General features: G+C 30.1%; 1 protein-coding gene across 1 annotated transcript in view; it reads left to right on the plus strand.

Moving 5' to 3' along the window:
• Positions 1 to 1,829: 1,829 nt before the first annotated feature.
• Positions 1,830 to 19,483, plus strand: part of LOC124362875 (serine/threonine-protein kinase Warts) — a 58,082-nt gene continuing 40,428 nt past the window's right edge. The window contains exon 1 of the mRNA XM_046817741.1: positions 1,830 to 2,167. The gene's annotated coding sequence lies outside the window, so the exon portion shown is untranslated. The remainder of the gene's footprint in view (positions 2,168 to 19,483) is intronic.

Below are 19,483 nucleotides of genomic sequence, written 5' to 3' on the forward strand. Positions count from 1 at the left end.
TGTCATTCGAAATACTTTTATTGTTCAAGATACCAGACGAAAACGTTATCGCCTATTATTTTCTATATGTCTCTACATCCCACTATATAATAAAAGAATGACTTTTATAGATATCAATATTTATGTTAAGAACTGAACAATTTAATATGTTGATTAATAACTGGCTTTATTAGTTGTTATAGTCGAAATGTATTATACAAATATGTGCATGTTTATATGTTGCTAAAACTATACCGGTACCCAAATGTGTATAGCTAGTACATTACCTATTACTATATGTTGCTTTATACAAAAATCGCATCAGGCCCATTTAAATCACATAGGATGGCCGGTGCCATGATTCGTACCGTCTTCTTCGGTTATAAGCGCTAGTTGCCACACTGAAAGAAGCGCTAGCCGTGGTCCTCGATTTGTTGGCTAACATTGAACGCTAATAAATGTACAATCCTATAGTTGTTGTTTAAATTATATAAATATAACATTTTCATTTTAATACTTACCTTACTTTTATAAAATTCATTAAACATAAACTTTACTACAGTACATAAAATATGTACCTAAAAAGGACAGAAATGAACTAACTTTTGACTGAAAGAACTAAAACAATAAAAAGTATGTTGTCTTTCCAAAACATTTAAAAAATCCATTCAGAGTAAAGAGATGTGAAGGGTGTTTTTGTATTTCATCTGATAAACCAGCAAAGAAGTGCTTTTTACATTTTTCTAGGAAAGAGTATTTTCATAATCACTTGTTTTGTTATATTTGGTGGGTTAAATAAACTTATTCTTTCCTACTAGGCTACGATAATCTAGTTTTTTTTTATTGGTACTGCCTTTAGTACCTTAATAATTTAATTAGTGATTTTAGTTAGTAGCCACATTTTTCATTTAACTTTTAGTCCATATTTATTTGTTATGTCGTTTCTTTATATAATATTTACTCATTGTTCTACTTAAATTGATCAGATTGTAAATAAATAGCTTTTGTTTAAAAATATTGATTTGTAGTACCCTCCGTACTTCACCGGGACTTTTATTATTGTGAAATTACTATATAACCTATGTTAAACAAATGTATTATGTAGCAAAATATCTCTTTAGTGTGGTAAGGTTTCATTTGTAGACTTGAAACGTTGCATGAATCTTCATTTCTACATAGACTAAAAAGGTTTTTATGATGATGTCCAATCATGGAAGGGGCTAAAGCTAATTTTAGTGTTAACTTTTTCTGTGTTATTGTCTATTTCTCTATCTCCCCACAGGATATTTTGATAATTAAAGGAGGTATAGACTCGAAATGTTGTTGCGTGGCACGATGTGGCATACTCATACCATGTTTTAATAAATGTTAAAAATACTTTGATTGGTTTATAATATTCCTAATAAATTTCAATGTAATCAATTGAAATTATATTTCATTTCAGCGTATGTAGTTTGTTACGCTTAATAGCTATATGGTCATGTCAAAGCTGAAGCTTGCAATTGTTACTTATTTTGCAATAAATGTAATAAAAAATAAAAAAAGATTTATTCATTCTTAACCACAAAAGGCAATTGCTCATATCTGAATGTACTAGTTATAGTATTGCATTTTACATACGTCAAATCTGTTTTGTAAAGACTAATTAAATTTAATCTCTGTCATGAGCCAAGATTTAGTATTGTCAAATTAGTAAATAGTAATAGTTAATACTATTATTATAAGTATTTATTTGGCGATTTTCAGAATAAAATGAAGTTGTGTTGTAATAAAACAAAAACATTTTAAATTTTGGATACATTTTCGCTTAATTAGCTAAGTACCAGGACAAGGTATTCATGTGACTCACGTAGTGCAATCATCACTGCATCGGAATGTGGCACTTCAATATGGCGGCCGTTGGCTTGCCAACCTAGAGCTGGATTACTTTTCTTTGTTTTCGTAGTATTTATTATCTATTAAATTGATTAGTTAGTTTTTCTCATTAGTATCTTTCATTATGTATTATCTGTCATGCTTTATACAGTGAATACAGTGAGAACGTGAAAAAAGTGTGTTGCTATTTTCAGTTCTATTGCGGCAGACACCATTCTTTAGGACATTTTCTTCAATTGTGATGAATAAAAATCATTACTATATTCCAAGTTTTCTTTTGATTTTTTGTTGAACTGTGACATGGATAATAATTGTAAGTTGATTATTTAAGTTTTCTACACTAATATGTACGTTTTAAAAAGCATATTAAGTAAAAATGTTCTATTGAAAATTGCCAAGGATCCAGGCTTTGACATTCTTTCTCTGATAGTTCTTCACCAGATGATAGATTACAAGTTTTTGTAAGATGGGCTAAATATAATGGATAGAAATGTAGGTTTTTAATTAAAAAGAAAAATACAGGACACTATATGATTCTAGCCTTGACTTTACCATTTAATTTCATCATGTAGGCTAAATCTAAATTTCAAGCTTAGCTGAGACCTATTTAGACCTATGTATTATACTATATGTATAGGGTGTACATTTACAGGTCTAATACAGAAGAATGGGTGTACACCAAATTCTTAATTTTATAAAATATTTCAAGCTCTCGAAGAATCTTTTAAACATAGCCCTATAAGTTGTAGAAAAATTGACATTTCTTTCATAAATTTATGTAACCTTAACTATGTTAAGGGCTCAATAGGATTTAAACCAGTATACATACATAATTTCTTATATAGGCTGTAGTCCTCATACATTTTTATTTCAACCTATACAGTAAATGGTATTCTACTGAGCTAGGAAAGCTTTCTTCCTCCATCTTGGCTTTTGAAAAAAGTTCAAGGAATGATCCATATCAATTTAACTTAAATACAAAGTGTATAACTGTTTGAAATACTTCTTATCCAAGGAGGCATATTTACAGTGTTATTTTAATTGAACTATTATTAGAAGTCAAAAAGTCACCAGAGGTTTAAAATGGGTTGTGTTATTGTGCATACCTTTAATCTTTTCATACAAATATATGTTTTAGGCTGCATTGTAAATAGGCCTAATAGTAAAGCGTTCATTTTCTACATGAATGTGAAAGCCCTGATGAAAGTCTTATTTAGTATAAGACATTTTTATGTTCAGGCCTATCTCAAACCCCCATAGGCTATAGGTTAAGAATTTTTAACTTTAATTTTGATATGTTATAAGTTATTGATGACACATAATATTTCTTCTCGTGCAAATAAATATAATTTTATATTTACGCTAACTTATAACTTATTATACTATAAATAATACAAACACTTCAGTAAAATATAGGTGCTGTGGTGTCTTGTCAGCAGTTTTCCATTATTTATACTTATTAAGAATATAGTAAAAGACGGGTAGGGTACAATAAGCGGACCCGGTTTTTTTATATCGAAGAATGTAATCATCGATACCTAATATTCGCATCTCAAATCCTAGGCTATCAATCGATATAAAGTATCTATAGTTCTCAATAACAATCATATGTTTTAAATTAAAATATGGATCTAATATTTACAGTGTTCAAACAAATTATTAAGTTATAACCAAAATTAGGAAAACTGAAGACGACCATATTTGCTCCTCTCACAGTTACAGTTAGTTGTTTCTTTCCCACAAATTTCACATAATGGGTTTTTCCGCACCAGTCCAAAATGTTGAAGTCATGAAAAACATGTCTTATCATCTTCTAAAGCAATGTTGTGTAGTTTTCTAAAATTGACTGTCATTTTTAATAATCAAATGTTACTATATAAAATTGAAATATTACATTAAGAGTAGGCTATTGTTTGAAAGTTTTTACAGCTATTGATTTAGATTATTTAATTAATCGTTAAAAATAATTAATCAGTATCGATTGATTATATCAAAGGTTATGATTCAGTAATATCATTTGCCAATTTCGATATAAAAAACCGGGTCTGCTTATCATACCCTGCCCTAAAAGACTCAAGTTTGATTTCAACCTATCAATTGGAAGTCATTTGCTTTCTTTTGATAGCGGGCAAATTTTTACCATTATTATTTCCTAATGAAAATTTGGTATTTATTTACAATACCGTGACCATGGAAAATGGACTTTTTTTCATGGGTTGGGCATTTATAGCTTAGTATTATTATCACAGGTGCATATAAACTGGGGGGAAAGAATATTATTGTATTATATTGATGCCTTTCGGGCATTATTGCGTTAAGGAGCAGGGGCATCACGTGATCTGGGATTCGACTTTTGCAAGCTCGAGTTAATTTTTTTTCTAAAAGAGCAAGCAGTGCGCATCGGGCAGGCATCGTTGACAGGATTAACGTACGGTAATTCTAAGCAATATATGGGTCAACCTCGATTTTTCTCATATTACAATATAATGTTCCAATAGTCAATTAGAAAAGGAAATGACTAGAATTTCTTGCCGGAAAGCAGTTATAGGGAGCAGGCAACTCATATTACAATATAATGTTCCAATAGTCAATTAGAAAATGAAATGACTAGAATTTCTTGCTGGAAAGCAGTTATAGGGAGCAGGCAACCGCGAGAATTACCTATTAGTGATCAGGGGCACTAACGTGATCTGGGCTTCAAATTTGGAACTACTCGAGTTAATTTTTTTTCTAAAAGAGCAAGCAGCGCGAAGCGCTGCGCAGCGGGTAAGCATCGTGCGTGATATTCGTATATACTGAATTGATTCAGGCCAAAGGAATGATACAGATTCCTTTACCAGATTTTTACGGAGATTTTGTATTGGGCGGATTATATTGGTTTACTTTGCTTTCCAGCATGTAATTATGTGTTTAAAATTGTTTTAAATACATTACCTACATTATATTGTAATATGTAATAACAATTTATCAGAAATTTTTAATAAAAAAAAAGGATCACGCACGATGCCTGCCCGCTGCGCAGCGCTTCGCGCTGCTTGCTCTTTTAGAAAAAAAAAATAACTCGAGTAGTTCCAAATTTGAAGCCCAGATCACGTCAGCGCCCCTGATCACTAATAGGTAACTCTAAGCAATATGACCGTCTGGCGGTTGCCTGTTCCCTATAACTGCTTTCCGGCAAGGAATTCTAGTCATTTCCTTTTCTAATTGACTATTGGAACATTATATTGTAATATGAGAAAAATCGAGGTTGACCCATATATTGCTTAGAATTACCTAACGTACTAGTCAGCATAATTTCAGTAACTTATCACTTACCTTAATGAACATCCAACACAAAGGTGTGCCATTACCACTACTGAACTAGGAGGTTAAGAATAGACACGGAGGAACAAATTAGTTCAAAATGGCGTCCCTTCTTTATTTGAGAGAGCCGCGGAGTAATACCAAACTTCAAATATGGATAGAGTTGCCAGAGGTACTGTCAAAAACAGAGTTTTCAGAGAATTTCAAAAAATCGTAACTCCTTTGATTTTTGTTGCCGACGAATTTTTTTTCACTATTGTTTTCAGGAAAAAAAATGAACATACCTTTCCATGGTCACGATATTGTAAATTGATACCGAAAATTTATTTGCAAATTCTTTTACCAATTGAACACTGGCAATAAAGTATTTTGAGTCCTTGATTGTTATTTTATAATAATATATATATCAGAAAAAGAAAAAAGATCAAGAAGAATAAAGATTCTTTTGCAATTAAAACTTTAATGGTTTATTGAAAAGACAAAAAAAGAAAGAAGTAAAATAGCTTTTTTACTAGGCTGTAATTATGCTTTTATTTATTTTGACATGTTAACATATTATAACACCGAGATATAACAAGAAATGCTTGCCGTCTAGTAAGTGGCCACCACAACAATCTGATCAGCAAACCAAAAAACCAAATTAGAAATTAGAAATACGTAAGCTATCAAATGCAAAATCATAGTTGTTTGCAGTTATTTATAATTACTAATGTTGCCAACTTTTCTATTATATCACAATATTGTTTAAAACTAATAGGTAGTAAAACAAAGTAAAATCATTTGTTTTGTATTTGAATAATGGCTGCAAGTGCAATGACGATAAACTTGCATCGTTTGTGTTACAATTATTGTCAGACTTGTTTGTTCATCCTTCAAAATTGTTAGAGTAAGTAGTTAAATATTACACTGCTTTATTGGTTACATTTAATAAATATATTTATAAATAGTTTTTAATTCATCATTAATTCATAGTTAAGTTAGGTACTTATTTTAGAAAAAAATGTAGCTGAACCTTGCCTATCTATAATGTAATATGGTCCAACATTTTCAGAAATAAGATTTCATTTGTGGTGGCTGCTTATTATTACTGCAGCATAGAAAATGCCTTAAATAGTAGATAACATGTTCATATGCTACAAAACAACTATTCTAAATTAGGACAGTTTTTATGCTACTTGTTATTAGGAAACTCTAAATAATGTATCTTATAAGACCAATATTGAAGAAAAAAATAGTTACTGCATCGTACATGAAATAAAGTTGGCTTACAGGAAACTTTTATACTTGCCATTATCAAGTGAAACAAAAAAAAAAAAAACAAAAAAAAAAAACAATACAATACATTTTGAAATCTTCAATTTATATCTTTTTCAAATTGATAACTAACCTAACACATAGACAGTGTGGGTGGCTCTGAAATAACGGAGTCATTTACGATTTGTTATCGTGGGGCCCAAAATACTGAGTGTATGCAATAATTCTCAATAAAAGCAGAAGACTATTTAGAAAAAAATCTTGGTGTGTAAGGCACATTATTTGGTGATATTTCAAGATTTATAGTATATTTTTGAAATTTATGTAACTTATTAACCGAAAACAGAGATATTAATATGGGATGTCTACGAGTGGTTTTTTTTTACATTTTGATGCTTGCGTAGAGTGCTGTAATATGAGTGCTCGTGTGGAATGCCATTGCACTCCATTTTGTTTTGTTGTATATTTCTCAACCTAACAAGGTTGTAACATGTGGTAGTATACAGGTTATGTACTAAAGAAACAATTTGTTTATATTTTTAAATACAAAAAATAGTCAGTATAATATAAAAGTAATAATTACTATAATAAAAATTAGTATGTTAGGTGTTAGTACACATGTAATTTACATTAAAATCAATCATTAGCAAAAGCTTATTTACAATTCAAACGCAAAAGCCTGTCAATAGTATAATATAATTAATAATATTAGATTAGATGGCAGTACATATATTGTTTATATCGAAATGAATCATTAGCAACAAGTTATTTACATTGTTAAACACAACAAATTGTCAATCTATTGTTTCTTACTAATTATTGTATAGCACAAAAACAATCTCTGCACATGTCACTCAGTAACAAAATACTGGGACACTTATGCTTGTGGGTCCAACGGCACTCTAAATTCAATCATTAAAATGTGCTTGATAAATAAATCATTAGAAAATAGAATGTGTGACTCAGCAGTTGTCACTTATTGGAGCCGGGGGTATCGGAAGAAAGTAGATGAGTGTTCAAGACCATTCATGTTGCTAATTGCGTTTTATGAACAGAACAAAATGCCTGCAGTGCTATTGCATTCCATGCGAGCCTCAAAGTGTTAAGCAATCTTTTATAAAATGTATCAATTTTAAGAACATTTATTAACTCTTAACCCTTCCTACGCGGATAACGCCTATAGACGCGGAACTACCGATGCTTTAAAACGCGGATAACGTCTACAAACGCAAAAGCTTTACTTTTGAAATGGCGAAGAATTAGTTGTTAAAACTTCCGTAAGAGAGCAGGTCGACGTTCCTTTCGACTGTTGGAACTAGATAAAACGCTTTGTCACCATTGGTGGACGTTGTAACGATATCTACTCGGGTTGAAAGCAATCGCCGCCATTTTTTGTATGGCCTGTGACGCGGCATACGCCCACAGACGCGTTCGTTTCACTCAGCTGTTTAACTACGCGTGTGTTGGTCGTATGTTGGTTATATTGTTAAACAAAGTGTTTTGAATCAGTCAGTTGTTATTCTAATAGTGTTTTAGTTTGTTTTTACTAACATTTAGTATTATTTTTTGTTATAATAGCTAATCCAGATGATCCAAATGATTACTACGAACAACGTAGTTTGAGCGCATTTTTTTATATTTTGTGTAATATTTTTTATTCAATTATTTGTTTTGTATTTTATACCAGTTTTCACCATACAAGTCCAGTTTATTTACTCTAAATAAGTAAGGTTTATAAGTACAATATTTGTTTCATTTCCCTTGTAGGCTATCGTATAAATAAGTTTGTGTTGAATTTCATATTATTACATTTCAAAATATTATACTGAAATTACTTATTTTTATGTACTAATTATACAGAAACTTCAGTTACAATTTACTCATTATAAATAACCTGTATAAATGTAATGTAATCTGTCAAATAGTGTTCATATGTACATTATCCTGCAATGCAGTTTATTCTAAAATTTCAAAAGTTTTCGTGTGTATAAGATTCTTAAAAATGTGTAATATTACATGTTTATTATTTTTTTTATAAAGGTAATACCAAGGAATATGAAACAAAAATTAGCATTGGGAAATTTTAAAAAATATATTTTTTTATGTCTTAGCGTTTGACAGTAATTTAAATTAGCGCTTTAAGGGTTAAGAGGTTACACCTTCCTAAAATTGTCACTGTATTCACTGGGTTGTATGGTGTACAAAAGGTTGCAATCCACATTTTTGCCTATTTATTATAAAATTAAAACTGTGCAAGTTATCATGTTTTCTCTTAAATAAATGAGTATACTTATTATTGAGTATATTAGGTCTGTGAAGTTGTTCAAAATGTGATGGGAATTTTTAAGTTTTTGTGAGTTTGAAGAGTGTGATAATCAAGATTTTTTTATTATGTTGGTACTCATTCTCCTGAAGTATAATAACAATTTCAGCTGTATTCATGGTTTATTTTTTCTGTGGTATTTTTAGGGTTAGACATGTTTTATGAACTCTGCGATTTTTGTTTGTTTGTCAAGAAGGATTTGTATAAAATGTTGTGTGAAAAATGAAATAAAGTGTTGGATATTTTAGCAAAGGCTTATAGTGAGTCTGCTGTGAATGCAACAAGGGTTTAAGAGTGGTATAAACGTTTCAAAGATGGTGAAGACATTGAAGATGACAAACACTACGGATGCCCCACCACATCAACAACCGATGAAAACATGAAAAAAGTGGAAGAAATGGTTATGAACAATCACCGTAGCCTATTACGATCAGAGAAGTCACTGATGATGGCATGTCAATTGGCTCATGCATTACATTTTTTGCTATGTTTTGGGTATAAAATCTGTGGCAGCAAAATTTGTCCCAAAATTGTTGAATTTTGAACCAAAACAGCAGTGAATAAAAGTAGCTTTGGAAGCACTAAATGAAGTCAACGACGATAAAAATGTACTGAAATGTGTTATAATAAGTGACAGAACATGGGTTTATAGATATGACGTCGAAACTAAGATTCAGTCATCAAGTGGAGACATTTTGGATTGCGAAGACCTTAAAAGGCTTGTCAAGTGCAGTCGAACATAAAGGTTGTGGTCACTGTGTTCTTCAATTTTAATAGCATAGTGCATTATGAATTCTTGCCACAAGATCAAATGGTCAATAAGAGGAGTACTACCTGCAAATTTTGTGAAGCAGTTATAAAAAATAAAAATTGCTGAGTTGTGGCAACACATTTCATAGATTTTGCACCATGACAATGCACCTGCTCAAACTTCATTGCTTTTTCGTAAATTTTTGGCCAAAAACAGTATTATAAAGATGCCCCAGCTTCTATATTCTCCAGACACAAGTCCGTGTGACATTTTTTTCCAAATTAAGAGAACCTTAAAGGGCTGTCATTTTATAAGTATATGTGATATTAAAAAGTGCATTGCTGAAAGAGATATAGGCTATCCCCAAGATTGAGTGTGAGAAGTGTTTTAAGGATGAAGAAGTACTGGCACAAGTGCATAACATCTAGTGGGGACTATTTTGAAGGTGACAACATTAATGTAGATCAATAATTAATTTTTTTCCAGAAAAGAAAAATCCTGTTTTTAAACATACCTTTTATATAAGTTGTTATCTTATAAGGAGTTAAGGAAGGCGAATATATAAAATAAATATAATTACAAAAATTAATGGAAAAGTATTCTATTATTGAGTATAAAATGTTATTCGTAGTTTCTGTTCTGTTGACATCCAATTGTTGTATATAAAACTCATTAACTGTAAATACAAGTAAAAAACTAAAAGAACAACAGAGATGAAACTATAATTTTCAGAGTTCAAGAGGTAATTTTGGAGCAGTAGCTCCTGCCTTGTGACTTGATAGGTGGTAAGTAATAAATTGTTCACTATGAATAATATAATGACGTCAGACTAAATGTCCAACATTTTTGTGAGCACTACACCTTGAGTTAGTTTCCAAATCCTTTTCTGGAATAACTTAGTTTTCTGTTGCAGTTTCTTTTCTTTCTTATAGATTTATGAAAGGCCTTTTGGCCACTTTTCTTTCAATAATAGCCTACCTGCGCTATTTTTGTAAGTATCTGGATTATTTTCAGAACTTGCAAACAATATGTCGGCTCGTAACTTGGCTGCCTTCTTCTGCTACACAACAGCATATAAAATGTTTCCACTCATCCATCTTTGATAAACAAAAAACACAGTAAAACACAAATTCAATACAGAAATCAAAATATGAGTACAAAAAAGAAAAGTCGAACAATTTGGTACAGCTCCAGTCGCGTGGTGTACAAATGACTGCTAAGAGTTACTTTGTTAACTATGATGTGTTCAGTCAATGAATTTTCAGATGAAAATTATGCTTTTGGCCATATTGATATAATATGTGTATATTTCCATATCAGCATGTGTTTGGTTTTCATTGTTTCTCGTACTCCTGTCAAGTACATACAAGTTAAACAGCACTTATTGTTGATACTACTTTATTGTGGAAAAATATAATATTGTACTTGAATTTCGTTTATAGTTTTATGACCTTTTACTTGGTATAGCTTAAAAGTCTTAAAAATCCACATGGACAAAACTGAAACGTGTTGAAAAAAGTTAGTACTAACGCATATTAAAATATATTGTATTCTCCATTTTATTGCAAAAAAGAAATTCTGAAAAATCTGTTATGTGGCTATATAAAACAGTAATTTTTATCCTAAAAAGGTTGTGCAAATATACAAAAATCAGACCTGGCAATTTCAGGGAGTAACATAGTAAAAAAATAGCTATGGCACTCAAAGGGTTAATAACTGTTAAAATTAACCGTTAATCCATGCACGATTTCATACCCTCACTTAACACCTTTTTTCCAGTTGAATTATCACTAACTCGTTAGCTCATTTTCTATGGAGAATAAAGTTAGGAATGTTAATAGGCTATCTTGAGTAATTTCATTTCTCAAGAATGCCTTTATTAGCTTAAGCTAGAAAAACTTCTTTCTGCTGACACTAAAATTCACTAAATTGACGCAAAAATGCTACAAGCTCTTTAGAATTTTTATCAAAAATGTCTGTCTTGTAGCGCTTAGTAATAATATTGGTGTTCGGTGAAGATTACAAAATACTTATCTAAAAAGTCTGCAGTTCTGTAATACTTTAGACCCCAGAACCAATATTTACATTAATAAATGTATTGTTAAAATATTTTAAACCTCAATAATTAAATGATTTTTGTTACGAAGTTTTATTAAAAGCAGCATAGATAGAAAATAGATTTTTAAATTTGTTGTAACAATATACAAAAAACAAAGTCTTTTCTCACTTTAAAAAACAAAATAAAATAATAAACAAGTTACTTTTAACATCATTTTATCTAAAAAAAAAAAACTAATTAGGCCCTACAAACATCATTTAATCTGTAGCCTTCTTTGTTTCGTAAACACCAATGTTTAATCCTCATTGAAATGGACCTTTCTTTTTAGTAACTTCATTAGACATCAACAAATTGCTTAAATTGATTATGCTTTCTGACGTTTCAAAATAAAATCTGACTATAACATAACCCAAAATCTCCAGTACTAGTTGCAGATGCCAAGACAAGACGTTCAGAAGTATACAATGTGCGTTTTTTTGCAAGTGGCCGTTATTATAGCAACAAGGATGGGTGTTCGTTGGATATTACTCTCCCATCAAAAAGTACAGATAACCTTGTTTGAACGTTTTACACAAACGAGGCAGTAAAAATCACAGGAACCAAATTAAATCTAGCTTGTTTATTACTGCATCTAGAAATAAATCAACTTGTTTACAAACATAAAATATAAATTTTATTTGAGTAAGAACGAAAAACTGTACCTGTTTTAGCGCTTTTCAACCAGACTACAATTTTGAACATTCATAAGGAGGAAATATTTTAATCCTAAAACAAAGTTTTATATAAAATATGTACAATAGTACTAATTTAGAGATTGTACTTTTAGAATTTTTGAAATATATGGATAAAAGTTGTTAAATGAACCAGTTGTTTGTAAACTATTTAACTTTTTTTCGGTTAAAAAAATCAACATTTATGTTACAGTAGAACCCCTCATATCCGGCCTCGGTTTTACTGCACCTCGGTTTATCTGGCCACTTCCCGGAAGCCAATATTGAAATTTATTTACCACGGCTTGCAGACGCGCAGTTGCACACACTAGTCTCCCATGACTCTTGCGTTATTTTGGTGTATCTATTTGTTTACATTTTCCTGTGTTGTCCTCAGTTGAGCTAATAGGTTTAACGTGTAAACAGTTTGTTGATTATTTCCAGTGCGGTTAGTACAGTACAGTACAATTGTTTTGTTTCGTCAAGTGCTGTGTACTGTAGGTTGGTTTATCCGGCCGAATCGTTATCCGGCCAGGGGCTCGGTCCTGTGGTGGCCGGATATGAGGGGTTCTACTGTATTGAGCTTACAGTCATTATTTTTGTTTCAAAAGCAATTTGTTTTGTAAACACAAATTAAAACTATAATTTTTAATACCACTTTAACTTAATTTAACAAATTTGTTCATTTGCCGAAGCTGGCGCCTGCTCGTAACGTGTGAACCATCAGACCAGTGAGGGCGATGTTGCAATGGTCGTGCACGGTCCACTCACACCCTTAAGTGCAAGAGGAAGCCTTAGTAAATTATATATTGTTTTGATATATTAGGCCAGTTTCCAACAGCTTTTTTCGTATGATCTTTGGGCCTCCAATAGCAGGATTAACTATGAATAATTTAACTTTCAAAATTGCAGTTTAATATTAAAGCGCCAAAACCGGTACCTTCTTTTATTGTTACAGACACAAAACTTGGTTATTGTTTGTAAATAATTTGCTTTATACGTCTCATTTTTAATTTAATGTACTCCCATAATTTTCGCTGTATTAGTTTTTGGTTAACGTCCAAACTCGAGTATTTATTCTTTTTAATCCAAGAGTAGGCTGGTGTTTTCCAACCTGACAGTTTGCTAATGGGCGGCGACATTGCCTATCTAATATTATATGTATGAAATGAAATGTAATGAGAAAATATATGATCTTAGTATCATCGAAAAACAATATTTGTATCGCTGTAAACTGATTTTGAAAATTCTATATACTTTTTGCTGTTAGTTGTTCTTTCTCGCTTTCGTCGCAATCTTGTGCGAGCTTTTCTCAACAGCATCTCATTTTCTCAGCTTGTTTCGCAAAATGCGATCTCAACTTAAACACTGCTTAGTGCAATAAACATATTTGGTTCATCTCTTAAGCTGCCCTGAGTCTTTTACTTTAGTGTAGCGATTATCATCTCGCTCACCATCATAGACAGGAGATAACATTTTGGGGAGTCAAGGATCCCTATCTTGACTATATTTATTTACACATCTTTGAGGTACACTTTTCAAAAAGAAGAGATAAAATTTTAATTTTTTTTCAGAGGTTTTTTATAAGATGTTCACAAATTTTAGAAATTGATCTGTTTAAAATGTAGTTTTGAGTAAATAAAAGGTTCTTGACTGTAAAACATTATAAAAAAACAAAAATATTCAAAAAAACCTAGTGTAGTTTAAAAACAGCTAAGTCTAGCTGTTTTACCAGAATGTGGGGTTTAAAACATTCTGACCTTCACAGCTCTGTACATAGGGTGGTCTGGGTTTTCTGCCTCGTCTTAAGTATCCTCCAGTCTTCTTTTGTCCAGTGTCTATCTCTCTTGACTATTTCTAAGTTCAATTTTATTAAATTGTGGCATTTTACAGTGTTTCCTTCATTGTAGGTATCCTTCACCTCAGATATCTAATTCCAGGGTATATTTAAAACAAATTTTGAGTTTAGTAGACATGCCCAAATCACACTATTTACAAATTCACTGGAATTTTGTGTTCCACCATATAGCAACATGCAGAGTAAATCTGGTTGAGCAAGGTCTCTAAAAATTGGCTTGATCTGTTCCATCAGGACTGACTTTGTTAAATGATATAACAAAATTTGTTTTATACTTAAATGGAAACTGTAAAATCTTTGTTTGACCAAATGTAATCAAATAAAAAAAATAAAAAAAAACTTCTATTACTTGTTATGTGTGCCTATGTAATTGAGTAAACATTTGTGGCTTGAAGAATGATTTATTTATGAGAATATCAGAGTGAACTTGCTTTTCCTCTGTGAATCACTCATTTTGCTATTAACCCTTTGAGTGCCGCAGCGTTTTGCTATATGGTATGCATAAAATGCCGAGCGAAAATGCCTGATTCTGCAAGGTTCTGGTTAAAAATTCTTAACAAAATTATTTATTGGTATAATGTCTTGGGTTTTTGTTTTTATTAAATAAATATATTTTCTTTATACATATAATATATTGATCACTTATTTAACGTTTTTATACCAATAAAAAAAATCATTAACAAAACCTTTATGAGCAAAAACATTTTGTTTTTTATTTTGACACAACTTAGTATTATTGAAATATTTTATTTTTTTACTTTTAGTTATTCTATCTTATACTCCATTTAATTCTTTAAAAAATACATATAAAAACTTTTTTTAAACTTACAAATAAAGTTTGGAATATAAATATGAAAATATGAACCACAACAAAACTAGAAATTTTCTAACCTAACCTAACACTCTGTTTATTGTCTACCCTGTTAATGCTTAAATCTAATGCCTGTAATACTAGGTCTTCATTGTCAGCAATGTTTTTACGACTCATTGTTTATAAATATCACTGAACAAACACAAAAAAACATAATACTATACAAATGTATTTAATAAAGTACTAGCTGCTTATGATCACTGTAACTCACGGTCAAGTCATTGTTCTACTTACACACATACTAGAACAACATACACAAAAGAAATTATTTGAAGATACTAACACTACAAACCCATTTACACTTAAAAACTTTCAATATTTACAATCATTTGTGAAATAAACACCAGCGCAAACAAAACATATGACGTAGGTGACATTTCCATGTAGCGGTCGATTCTAAAATCGATTGACGCGCTCACTTTACAACTGCCGTAAAAATCAGAATCTAACCAGAATGCAGCGATGCTCTGGCACTCAAAGGGTTAATTATAACAATTTCATTTCGTTACCCACCAAGTCAAGTGGTTGGTATTTTTATTACTAACCATCATTTAGTATTTTTCTATTACATAAATTGTAGTATTAATATTATATTACTAAGAAAATAATTATTCTAAAATAATCTATTTCCTAATTTCTTTTTTTATATAGATAAGTTTTTCTACATTAGTTTGTAGCACTTGTAATAATAACATGGAAAACTTTTATATTCCTTCATTATAAAAATAAAATTAGCCTCCTGTGTTTCAACCTAGAGGTAACTTAACATGGTTTTTGATCTCTTCGTTGTCTTTAAATCACTTGGTAACAATATTAGATTTCAGGTACAAAATAGTCCCTTCCGGGTCTACACACACAGTTTGAAAAGTTAAGATTTTGTAACAACAGAAATATTAATAATTTATTTCTTATGAAATTTACATGTAATCAATATCTTGAAATCTGTGGAATTACAAAATGTTTAGGAAATGTTATAAGTGTTGTAGAATACTTTTCATATTTTCTCTAGGTCCATAAATAACAAGAGATATAGATTTTTTTAAACTTTAAATGGTAGCTATATTGGAATGAAATGGCATACTGAGGTGATATATATATATATATATATATATATATATATATATATATATATATATTGTATGTATATAATTTTGTATCGTTTTTGAATAATTATTTTTGCTCTCTATACCTTTGTTTTGTATTAAATTTCATTACATTTGTTAAAATATGAAGCTATTGAGTTATATAAATTCAAGTGTACATAACTAAGGAGTTTTTTCATATAAATGGATATCAGTGGTAAAAGGTCAGTAATGTTCTTCAAAAAGAATTATTGCTGCAAATGTAGATGCATTTGTGTGAGCAGTTAGAAAAGAATTTAAATAATTGATAAGTGCTATATGAAGAATAAACCAGTCTTTGACTTTGGAAATTTACAAAGTGGAAATCTGTTTTTATGTTGTAAATATAAAATTATCAAAAGTTGGCCAAGCTGTTTCTGAATAACATGCATTTTGGTTCTTTTTTACCTATGTTAGTGAGTACAAGATTGAACACTGATTTGTTAAATTTTTTTATTTATTTTATATACAAACGTAGTCGTAACTCGTGACCATTAATTTGAACAAGAATGCAAATTTGAGTTTTGTAATTGGTGTCTAACAAATGTTAAAGACCTCTACACCCAAATAGTTAATAAGCATCCAAACGCTTTTTAGATGTGTATATGTTTTAATATACACAAGGTCTGATAAAGTACACAAATGTATCAATTTATTTTCAGAATACCATTAAAATGTTTTGAAGCCTTAAAAAAGTGTGTTCAAAAGTGATGTCACTTTTGATTTTATTTCAATTTTTCAAACTAAAAATGTTTGTTTAAACATTACTGTATAGTTTACTGTATACCTGCTGTGCCAAAAATAAATAATTATCTCATTATGTTAACCCTTCTATTGTTAAAACAACCTTTTCTTAAAAACTTCAGCAAATTTTGTTGAAGTTACAGCATTTTAACAGATTCATTTAAACAATTAAAAGGATTAAATGATATTATAAAGGTGGCAAATATTTGTGTTTTTCTCTCTAATTTAGCTGTAGGCTAGTAGAGCAATAACAATAACTAAAAGCCTACTAACAGAAAGTATCACCATGCCCAGCATTTTTAGTGTGACAGAGCACACAACTCGATATTAGATTAATCACTCTTCATAATTCTGGGCATTACAATTCAGTGTATTTCTGAGAATGACTTTTATAATTTTGTTTGAATTATTTATTTATTTATAAGCTTTATTGCGGCAAATTTACAAGAAATAGAACCATATTTAACAATCATATTAATCATCTCAAACTAGAAATATAAACTTAAAGATAAAATAATTATGTAAGTTCTTAATATTTTATATGAATTAATTAAAACTAAAACATTAACTTATAATTACACTATAAAACATATCACAAACTCTAACAATATTGTTTAAAAAAATAATAAAAGAAACATAAGACTTTGCATTGCAAATTACACCGCAATCAGCTGCGCCAACAGAAAAGGTCAATTACAGGGGGAGCTATTGACTAAATTGTAAAAAAATGCCAACCCATCCAGTTAAAAAAAATAGGTGAGTATAGAATATATTATGCTCAGCTCTCTAAAAAGATTAAAATGAAGTATACGAGTATAATAATGGAGAAATAAAGAAAAAAACCTCTATAATAAAATAAACCATAAGAACATATATTCTGTGTTCAAAATTTGATGCACACTGAAGAGATCTTGGAAACCACAAGATTCAGCAAAGATTAAATGGACAAAGTTGTGCGTAATATAAAAAACTAAAAATTAATGAGACAGTTGTGGTTGTGTCATCCACTCGCTGAGCTCTAATAACCGTTTTTGGTCAAAATCTTCAAACTGTCACAGTTTTCCTATTAGTACCTATATTGTAACGTTTTTAATATGAAATCTGTACAAAATTTCTTCTAGTTTTAAAATATTATTCATAAAATAGTCGGTTTTCGTGTATCACCCATGTTGATTAAAACATAATAAACTTCTGAATTTCATTAACTGCAAAATTTACCCAGTTTTGAATTTGAACTGTTTGGGTCATGTTGGATTTTGGCAGATATAACAATTTGGTCATATAGGTTAGTGTACTTGACAATTCTTTGAAGCAATGTTAAGGTAATAAATAGCTTGAAATATGAATTTGATTTTGAATTGCGAGGTGGGCAATGTTTGACTCCAGGTATTTCTTGAAAACTAAAGTTAGGGATACACCCTGGATCATTATCTTCATTTACATTGAACCATTGTACATCATTATCTGAGACACTAGAATTAGAGTTAGGGACTGGCCTATCTTGCTTGCTTGGGTGTCCTCTAGGTCTACGTGTTGTAGTGTTCAATCCATTATCACTGTCAACATCAGAGTCACAACTGCTAACCAAATAAGGTCTAGTAGGCCTTTTAGGTACATTAGGAAAAAGTAAATGTATACCTGAAGTACTAGGCTGACCTGGATTCCAATGAGGATCAGCATCTGAATCGTCCACAACATCAGAAGAACTACCACCACCTTCTAATAAATCGTCTGATTCGTCAGTGTCATTAAAAAAATACAATTACCAAATCATTCATGAAACAGGAATAACCTCTCAACAACAAGCTGAAATGAAACACTAACAAATACAGCTGACCAAATTCAACACAGTTGATGATGCAACATAAAGACAACATAATAAATAAGTTGTTGTATTACAATAAAACATTATATGTAACAAATCAATGTTTTTATAATAGAAAATTTTATTCAGAACATTTCTATATCATATATATATATATATATATATATATATATATATATATATATATATATATTCCGAGTTAATTTTTTTATATTTTTTAATTTTTATATATTTTTTAATATATACCTATATATATATTTTTTAATATATATATATATATATTCCGAGTTAATTTTTTTATATTTTTTAATTTTTATATATTTTTTAATATATATATATATATATATTCCGAGTTAATTTTTTTTTAATCTCTTGAACGTCTGGAAAACTGCACAGTGGGTTTTTTTTGTATGTTTTGTTGTTGAATGTCCGGTAAACAGGACACTGGGATTTTTTGAACAAATTACAAACGTCTGAAAAACCGGATGCTGGTATGGAAAAAGTTAATCATGGTATAATTATAATTATTTTTGATAATATATTTATTTTAATATGTATGTCAATAAATAGACAGAAAGTAACTGAAAATGCAAGCATATTATAACAAACATGTAAATCCTATAGTGTGGGTACTTAAATTATGTGGCAGGTTTGATGTTATTTCCTTGTGTGGATACAGTAGTTGGGCCTTAAAATTGAATGATTCAATGTATAAAATCACATTATCAACCATCATTAGACGTACTAGGTTCCTAGTGCTTTGTTTACTTGTTATCTATCCTTGATGGAATAAAGAGTTTATTTATTATT

The sequence above is a fragment of the Homalodisca vitripennis genome, chromosome 5 (assembly GCF_021130785.1).
Source record: "Homalodisca vitripennis isolate AUS2020 chromosome 5, UT_GWSS_2.1, whole genome shotgun sequence".
Lineage (NCBI taxonomy): Eukaryota > Metazoa > Arthropoda > Insecta > Hemiptera > Cicadellidae > Homalodisca > Homalodisca vitripennis.